The sequence below is a fragment of the Stenella coeruleoalba genome (assembly GCF_951394435.1).
Source record: "Stenella coeruleoalba genome assembly, chromosome: 16".
In the NCBI taxonomy this organism is placed as follows: domain Eukaryota; kingdom Metazoa; phylum Chordata; class Mammalia; order Artiodactyla; family Delphinidae; genus Stenella; species Stenella coeruleoalba.
In genome coordinates, this window is record NC_137162.1 from 42,596,364 (window position 1) to 42,606,032 (window position 9,669).

Consider the following 9,669-nt stretch of genomic DNA (forward strand, 5'->3'; position numbering starts at 1 on the left):
GGGTTGGTTTTGTTTTTTAGAAATTTCCTTATATTTACTGTCTAGTGTTAATATGCTTCATTTGTCAGTTCTTAAATCATCAAGTAACCATGTAGAAATAGGAAGCAAATTATTTAAATAGTATCATATCAACATCCATTTTGGAATGACATTTTATAACATCTTGCCTAAAACTGTCATCTGTTCTTTCATGTCCCTCAAAACGTCAAAGGTGAAATTAGAACTTGCCATATTTAAGTAAAGGTGTAACTGAAAACATTTGATTTATTTCCATCTGATCATGGCATAATGAAAAGGCCTTCCTCGCTTCCACTGAATGTTCCTTTGCTTAAAGGCACACTCCATATATGGTTTGGCAGCACAGATTCTGTCAGGCAATATGCTGTATACAGCAAAGAAGCAGGATATGGAGTCCTAGTATTTGATGTCAAGGTTTATTCATTGGGGTGATCTCACTTAGCTTCCTAGTAACTACACTATTTGTTGTATCTAGAAGGAAAAATATAGTTCAAAGACTTCTTTGTTAATTTTTTAAAAATATAATTTACATAAAATAAAAATCAATTTTAAGTGTACAATTGAATGAGCTTTGACTACTGCATATAACTGTGTGATATAGAACTTCAAAGGATATAGTATGACACAAACAATTTTGAAAAACAAGACCAAAATTGGAAGACTTAAACTGTCTGAGTACACTGCTTATTATAAAGGTACAATAATTAAGACTTCATGCTATTGATTTAAGAAGAATGCATAGACTAATGCAATAGAATAAAATCTAAGGATTAGATCTATACATGTGGAATCAATCATATTTTTTACACAGATGAAATGAGAAATCATTTAGTGAATAATAATCTTTTCAACAAATAGGGCTGGAATAATTGTATATCATGTGAAAATAAAATAAAACATAAAAAATCACCTATCTAGACTCACACGTCATGCCACATTAAAAAACTAACTCTAAGTGAGTCCTAGACCTAAGTAACAGGATTAAAACTGTAAAATACCTGGAAGAAAAACTTTTAAGTATAATGACTTTGAGTTAAGGAAATGTTTCATAAACATAAAAGAATGAAAGAAAGATTGATAAATTGTACTTTATAAAAAAGACATGTTAAGAAAATAAATTGACTACCCACATAATGAGAAAAAATGATTGTAAAACATAGAGGTCTTATTTCTAAATAGATAAAGAATACTTTTAACTCCATAATAAAAAAACACAAATAATTAAAAACGCAATGAATTTAAATGAATCTTTCACCAAAATTATACATGGATTGGAAATATGTAGGTGCAAAGATCTTTAATCATTAGAGAAATGTATAATCATTATTATACACTACTATACACCACTATAATGGCTAAAATTTAACAGACTGACAATGCCAAATACTGGCAAGGATATTTAGTGGATGAACCTTTCATATACTGCTTTTGGGAATGCAAAATGGTACAGCCACTTTGGAACATAATTATGCAGTTTCTAATAATGGCAAATATACACTGACTTCTCATCCTCTCCACTCTCCTCCCAAGAAAATAAACCTGATGTGTGCATACATATCAATATCAGGTTTATTCATAAAAGCCCAAAACGTGAAATAATGCAACTATCCATTGGATGGTGAATGCTGCTCAACAATAAAAAAATATAATGTACTGATACATGCAGCAAAATAGATGTATCCTCAAAGCATTATGCTAAGCAAAGAAATCCAGGTATAGCCACTAAATAAAGTCATATAACACACCCTTTGCCTTCATGGGAAAGCCCACACTCCACTCACCTGTATTAGACTTCGGTCTCAGTACACCGGCATCTCACATAGTGCTCAAAAGAGAAGATTTCCTGATGGAGGAGCTTGGGTGAAGGGTCCAGCTACCCAATTGCAGGGTGCTGGGCAACTCAGCTGTTTCAGAAAGAGAGAGCAATGACCTGAGGCTGTTCTTCAGAGAAGAGGCGGCAGTGGTCTCCTAGGACAAATCCTAGATACCTCTCCGCCGCCAGTAGAAACAACTGCACACAGCGGGTGCAGTGGAACAGCACAGTTCGGGTTGTTGCGGCGCTGGACCTTGGCAGACATAGCACTGCGGCCCCACAAGGCCGCATCACTGTCCGGGAGTGGAAGGCTAAAGATTTGGGGCCCAAGCATGAGCAGTTCACGCCCCTGCTCTGGTCTATGGCTGACGGTCCTGCTTCTACACAGCCTTTGGGCCACAGCCTGTTCTCACCTGGCCAGGCCCCTGTGACGAGGCTCTGCTGCGCTGAGACTCTGGAGGTGGCAGACAGTGTCCGTAAGGATTGGGGTTTGCTTTATAGACTATGTGAACCAGACTCCTTACAGATGAGTCTTGACGAGGGGCCTCTGGAAGCTGTGACATCTGCACGTTTCTCATCCCAGGACTCCCCTTACGCCCACGTAGAATTCCCAAGATCCCGCGAGATCGAACTTCCCTGGGAAGAACGGTTGCTGAGCGCCGCGTCGCGCCGTGTCGCGCTGCGTCGCGCCGCGTCGCGCCTGATTCCTCCGGAATTCTTTGAGCCCCTGACGGCTCTGGGCATCCAAGCCCATCTTCACCCTGCCCCATCAGGACCCACAGTTACCACCCCCTACACACCCAAAGCCTCACAGCACACCTTGTGGGCTCTAACTGAGCTCTCTTTGCCTTCCTGGAAAACCTGCACACCACCCACCTGGACCAGGACTCACCCCTGTCTGTGGTCAGCGAGTGTCCCCATTGGCGCTCAAAAGAGAACATTTCCTTGTGGAGGAGCTTGGGTGAAGGGCACAGCTTCCCCCATCACATGGTGAAAAAAATTTTTTTTTTTTTTAGCTATCAACAAATGTCTAAAAACTGTTATTTCCTTTTCTTCTTCTGGTTTACTAATTGTTTAAGGCAGGAGGGTAACCCTGTTATTTTTCCATAACCATAAGTCCAAGTCGTAAGGGCATATTTTAAGACTGAGATTTTTTTCTATTGCTTTGTATATTTATTACTAAACTTATACTTCTATTTTGAATCATCTGTAATCAGTGCAAGTAAATCTGTTCTGTGTCTGGACGTCATGACTTCCTTTAATGTTTGCTGTACATATACTTACTGAAAATATTTTATATTAGACAAATATATCAATATTCCATGTGTTCTATGCTGAAATTTAGTGAAAAAATATTTTACAACTACTTAGTAAAAATATAAGAGAATGTAATGTTGGCATACAATACTAAATAATTTCATCTCAATAAAATTCTTTACCCTAGTATGATATTTAACATAATAAAATTGACTTAATTAGAAGTTCTCATATTCACCAATAGTAAAATGCTGGTAACACCAGTTATCTCTAGGAGATAAATTCAATGAATCTCCTGTCATGTGAGCCTGTAAACATAGTACTGGCAATTAATATAATAGGCTTAGATTTGTCATACATATATGACTGAGCAATATGTGTCACAGGATAAGTTGATAAATATGTGATCAGATAAATTGATCGTATTGACATGTCTACCTGTAAGTGTATAGTATATGATTGTAACTCTGCTAAAACCTAAGAAATTATTTTGCTGAAAAGATTTTTGACCCAATAAGGCAGATTTGACAAAATCCACTGCAAAAAGGCAAATAAAAAATATTTCTTTACAAATAAAACATAGAGACCTCATAGGGTACTGATCTACTTTAACTTTGTATACAGTGCTAATAAACTTGGATATTTGGTTTTCCTGAGTTTCCAAATTAAAGAAAGCTAGCTAACTGAAATGACAGGGGAATTGAAGAATTAAAAAGTGATCTTTTAAAGCAATAAAAGAGATTAAAATTCTACATAACTTTGACCCAACAGTCCCTATGTAATTTGAGATTGTTAGCATAGCATGAATCAGCATTATTCACATTACTCTCAGAGGTGTCACTTATTTTATTGCTGTTACAACACAGTGCTACAAAATTATATATTTCTTTGGTAAAGAGTCATAAAAAAACAATAAATATAACATAGCATTGCCGTTATACCCTTCTGAAAAAGGAACACTTGCTTTGGATAAATCCTAGACAAGTTGAAATAACTTTCTGGCACAAAAGAGAGTAACACTTTGTCTAAAAATGTACATATGTGCCATTATGCAGGAATTTCAGGAAAATATAAAAATATGCATATGCTTTTATATGAGCAAACTATTAGAGAAGAAATAGCTAGATTTGAATTTTCATATTAATAGGTGGTTAAACTGATATAATTCTCACAGGCTCCTTAATAACAAAAGATCTCCAAAGTACTGATTTCTTTTTGTCATTAAAAATTTATAAAGTAATAAACTATATCCTGGCTTGTTATCTATCATTAACTGCTTATGTATATAAAACATGTTTCTAAATTCAAACTGAATTTCTGAACTGGATTTATTGGATAAATCATCATTTTGCCAAGGGAGAAACTCCTCTAAATATCATACTCAATGTGTAAAATTGGTTAGTTTTCTTATTTCCCTGACATTCCTCACATTTTAAATAGCAAAGTTTTAGTGATACATATTATTTCACCATTTCTGGTGCTCTTTTCCAAATCTTTTAAAAATTCAGAATAATGTAAAACTGATGAATTGAAACTATTTTCATTTTAGGCTGATCTTGCAATTTTAGATACTCAACCTACTCTCATTGATAGCTTATAGTAGAATGGCCGAAAACTTCCTCAGTATATTTTAAATTTATTTTTAATCTCATCATTGTTCCTGTGCTAATATGTTGAACTAATATATTTATTGACTTTATTCACATTTTTCACCTTTCAGGAAATAGCTATTAGATATGAAGTTTATAAATTCCACGTAGCAAAAGTGAAGCCTAGTTTTATAAGACAAATGAGAAATACTGAAAATTTTGTTCAAAAAATTAGTTCTTCCAGATTTCTTGGAATTCACTACCAAAAAAATGACTATAGATTACATTTGTAGCACCTTTTTCTTATACTGAAGGAAAACCGTCCAATTATTTTGTTCCTCTGTAATTTCTCACAATTGAATAAACAATAAACCGTAAACTTATTTAGATAATCTTCCTTCCAAATGAAAAGGTCACAGAAATTGTACTGGTACAAAGAGGATATACTATTTGTATTTAGTTTTCTACAGCTAAGGATTCTGATATAAAACGTGACCAGAAAATTTCCGTGAGCTTTCAGGAGACTGGGATTTACCCTGTGGCTCTACATGTGAGCACTATGGCAAGAATAATTTCTAGTCTATGCACCTCATGTCTTACCAACCGATTTTCAACAATAATATATTATTTAACCTTGTAGTTTGTAAGTAACACTATCCAGCATAATAGAATTTATTTTCTATCCCAAATGGTTTCTTAATGTTTATACAAAAAGCTCTGAAATGCACACACTCTACTGGGAAGGTGAACCAGAATTGACTTTGGGATAAGGTAATCCTAAAGTGCCAGTTTCACCTCTGTCATTCCTTGTTCACTTCCCCTATGTTCATCTACTCCATTGGCTTTATTCTCTCAATTGGCTATGTAATATTTTGCTCACCTGCCTTCTTAATTTGCCTCTCCACCCTGCCCTAAACTGCCCAGGGAGAGACACAATTGTAGCCCCCTCTCACTTCAGTCTAGATAAGAAGACTTCGATTCTTGGAAGAGGATCTGTCTTGATGATTTAGGAATGACCTGGAGGACTTCCAGGGTGTAATGCATCTGCTAAGCCTAAAACCTGGCTCTTCCTCTGAATGCTAATGCTTTAGCTCATAATATAAAATTCAAAACGTAAGATTATTTAATAAATTAAGCATCACATTTCAAGAAACAGAAGATGATGAACCACAGGCTAGGTAACACCTGATTCCTATGGGCAATGTTTTGGAGTGGCCTACCTATCCCTCTTCCATTGGAGTTAGATCAGTTAAATCAAGAGTCCATGGAAATAAATTGGCTTGATGTGATGGAGAGAGGAACAGCCATTTCTCCATCTAGTACACATTGGGCCTAAATGATGGTGGTAGCTTTAAGAGAATTAAGAGATCACAAGAGAAGAAAAAAGATCGAATGAGAAGAATAAACGTAAGTATTGACTGTATAAGGATGATGTGGCAAGCAGCTAAACTGAGATGTTTACAGTCCACAGCACAAAAAAAAAGTGGTTGGGATAGAATTATGGTTGTTACTTAATAGCCATTTCCTCATCTTGTTTTATTTGCAAAGACCCTTTTTTTTTTTTCTTCACCAGGGAACTCAGGGGGTAAATCCTGATGATTCAGACTGTTAGGCTGTTCCTATTCTCTTTGACAACAATAGGTGCTGTACTAAAAGTCTAGATAGAGTGAGTGTCTGAATTAAACAGTCTTCCAAAGTGACTTTTGTTAATCATAATACTGACTTTTATGAGCAAGTTCTGTTAGACCTGCTGTTCTCCACATATCAGGGTCATACCAATGATTTATCTTTCCCTTAAAGGCCTGATTCAGAGGTGGTCTCTTCTGTGGAGACTCCCACATGCTCCTTTCCCCCTGAGGCTAAATGTTGCCCTATAGTACGTAGCCCATTTGTAGACCAAACAATGACCCCTAAAGATGTCTATGTCCCAGATCATCTGAGTGGGCCCAATGTAATCACAAGGGTACTTATAAGAGGCATGCAGTAGGCAAAAGTGAGTAGTAGAACATGTGACAAAGGAAGCAAAAAGTTGAAGTGATACAAGGAGTAGATCATAAACCAAAAGAATGCAGGAGGCCTCTACTAACTGAAAAACGCAGCCTCAAGAAGGAATGCAGTCCTGCCAACACCTTGATTATAGAATTCCAATCTCCACAACTATAAGAGAATAAATTTATATTTATTTAAGCTACTAAGTTTGTGGTCAATGTGTTATAGCAGAAATAGGAAACAAATACACCAATATAAATATTTTATTTATACCCATATCACATATTACCGTAATTACTTATTTGCATGTCTGTGACCCCATTCAATCTGAGCTACTACACCTAGGGATCCAACCTTATTGGCCATTTTCTGTAGACTAAACATATTTTCTAGTACAAGGTAGTCCCAAAATTGTCTTTTCAGTAAATGTTTATTTGATAAAATCATCTAGTGTTACCTCGGGGCACACTGGATTATGTATAAGGTCAGATAATTCAATGGAAGATATAAACGATACAGAATATAGTAGTTCTAATTCCTGAGTGGTTAGAAAACACAGTGGAACCAATTTAATTATATTCATAGTCTTCTCCCCAATTTTCTCTATTTGCTAACCCTGTGATGTCCGTATGTTGGGATGTTCCTGAGGAAGGAAAGGAGCATTAAAAGATTAATGACAATGCCACTTTCTCACTTCGTCCCAGCTTACCCTTTCCCCTCCCCATGTCCTCAAGTCCATTCTCTACGTGTGCGTCTTTATTCCTGTCCTGCCCCTAGGTTCTTCAGAACCATTTTTTTTTTTTTTTTAAGATTCCATGTATATGTGTTAGCATACTGGGAAGCATCTGCATAGCACAGGAAGATCAGCTCGGTGCTTTGTGACCACCTGGAGGGGTGGGATAGGGAGGGTGGGAGGGAGGGAGATGCAAGAGGGAAGAGATATGGGAACATATGTATATGTATAACTGGTTCACTTTGTTATAAAGCAGAAATTAACACATTATAAAGCAATTATACTCCAATAAAGATGTTAAAAAATAATGAGTGCACAAGAGGAGGAAAGGAGTACACAAAAAGAAAAGTTTGTTCCTTCAAACTTCATTATTTAATGATTAGTCAACTACAGTACACTCTTGCAGCAAGAAAGGCAGAAAAGAAATTCCAGCGCAGTAACTAACATTTTTTTGTCCTGCTAAAAATGTACTTGAAATGGTAGAGGGGATTTAACTATATTTGTTGAAATCTTCATTTATTCCTTGCCTTGCTTTTCAAAAATGTATCTCCATGTAGTACTTTGGCATTCCAAGTAAGAAGTACTATTTTATTCTAAATAAAAATAAATCTTTCTACATCTCCATTCAATTACATATTAAATCAGAAAAAGTATGACTTCCTAGAACAATCATGTGTTCAGGTTGGTTTTGAAATAAGCAGATATGCAAGATAAACCTGAGATTTTAATTTTAGAAAGCTTTAAAAAGCTTTAAAGAGACAGAGATAGTCCAAATTGTGAAAGTTTTCCCTAGTGGCCATAAATATCACAGGATAATTTAGTCATATAGACTGTGCACTAAAATACAGAAATAAAGTATTTAGACAAGCATATAATACTTATTTTATTCATATGATACTTATTCATATTATAGAGAAAGAATATACAATTATTATTCTAATATAGCCAACCTACCCAGTAATAACAAATGAGGTAACCCTTTCAAATTTCTATTGAAGTATGCCTTCTTAGTCACTCCCATCATTAAGAGAGTAAATAGAAAGTGGATTTGAATATTAAAAGAATTACAAAGTATAAAAAAATAAATATTAAGTATTATTTCACTTCTAAATTAAGTTCCTTATGTGTACTTTTTAAAATTTTCAGAGTTGTTTTTTGCTGTTAAAAATGTGACCTTTGGGGCTTCCTGGTGGCTCAGTGGTTGAGAGTCCGCCTGCTGATGCAGGGTACACGGGTTCGTGCCCCAGTCCGGGAAGATCCCACATGCCGCGGAGCCGCTGGGCCTGTGAGCCACGGCCGCTGAGCCTGCGCGTCCGGAGCCTGTGCTCCGCAACGGGAGAGGCTGCAACAGTGAGAGGCCCACGTATCGCAAAAAATAAATAAATAAAAATGTCCCATATGTATTTCAGTTGTCCTAAAGAAATAAACTGATTGAATTGCTGAACTCCCCTTGTTATCCAATGGCATGCACCTTCTATCTTCTTCAAAAGGTAAATATCATCCTAAAGCAGGTGTTAATCTTTTTCATCTATGTTCTTATAATTTTATTCTAATAGTACGTAACCCTAAGTACTAAATGAGATATACATTATACACAAATTTTTAAAAAAATATTGAATAACATAAAACTTTTCAAGAAAGAAGAGAATAAAAAGAGATGAAATCTCTAATTATAAATTATAAGGAAATGCTGCCTTAATTTTCTAGGCTTTTTAAGCTGTCTTTTGTTTCTGTTTCCTGGATAATTGCCATGTTACTTAAAAAAAAATTGTCTTGGCCAGTGTGATAGTTTTCTAGAGCTGCCATAACAAAATATCACAAACTGGGTGGTTTAATCAAGATAATTTATTGTGTCACAGTTCTGGATGTTAGAAATCCAAGTTTAATATGTTGGCATTGTTGGTTCCTTCTGAGGATGTGAGGGAGAAGCTGCTCTGTGCCTCTCTCCTAGCCACTACTGGTTGCTTTGCCAGCACTCTTTGGAGTTCCTTGGTTTACAGATGCATCCCCTCAATCTCTGCCTTCATCTTCACATGGAGTTCTCTCTGTGTCTCTTCGGATCATTTTCCATTTTTGCATGTTTATCTCTGTGTCCAAACATCCTTTTTTTATAAAGGCACCAGTCATACTGGATTAGGATTTACTCTATGATTTCATTTTCACTTATTTCTATAAAGACTCTTTCAAAGTAAGGTCACATTCTGAGGTCCTGAGGGTTAGGGGTTCAAGCTATGCAATCCATAATCCAATTGACTTACTGCGTAATTACA

General features: G+C 35.9%; 1 protein-coding gene across 3 annotated transcripts in view; it reads right to left on the reverse strand.

The window, feature by feature from the left end:
* The window catches only part of LOC307175180 (uncharacterized protein), a 310,674-nt gene extending 308,258 nt beyond the window's left edge, over positions 1-2,416 (reverse strand). Inside the window, exons 1-2 of one of the 3 annotated variants that reach the window (XM_079900046.1) lie at positions 2,245-2,416; positions 1,800-1,922 (exon numbers count right to left, since the gene is read on the reverse strand). The gene's annotated coding sequence lies outside the window, so the exon portion shown is untranslated. Of the gene's footprint in view, positions 1-1,799 lie in introns of all 3 variants that reach the window. The other 2 variants (XM_079900045.1, XM_079900047.1) reach the window with 2 other exon arrangements.
* Positions 2,417-9,669: the final 7,253 nt, after the last annotated feature.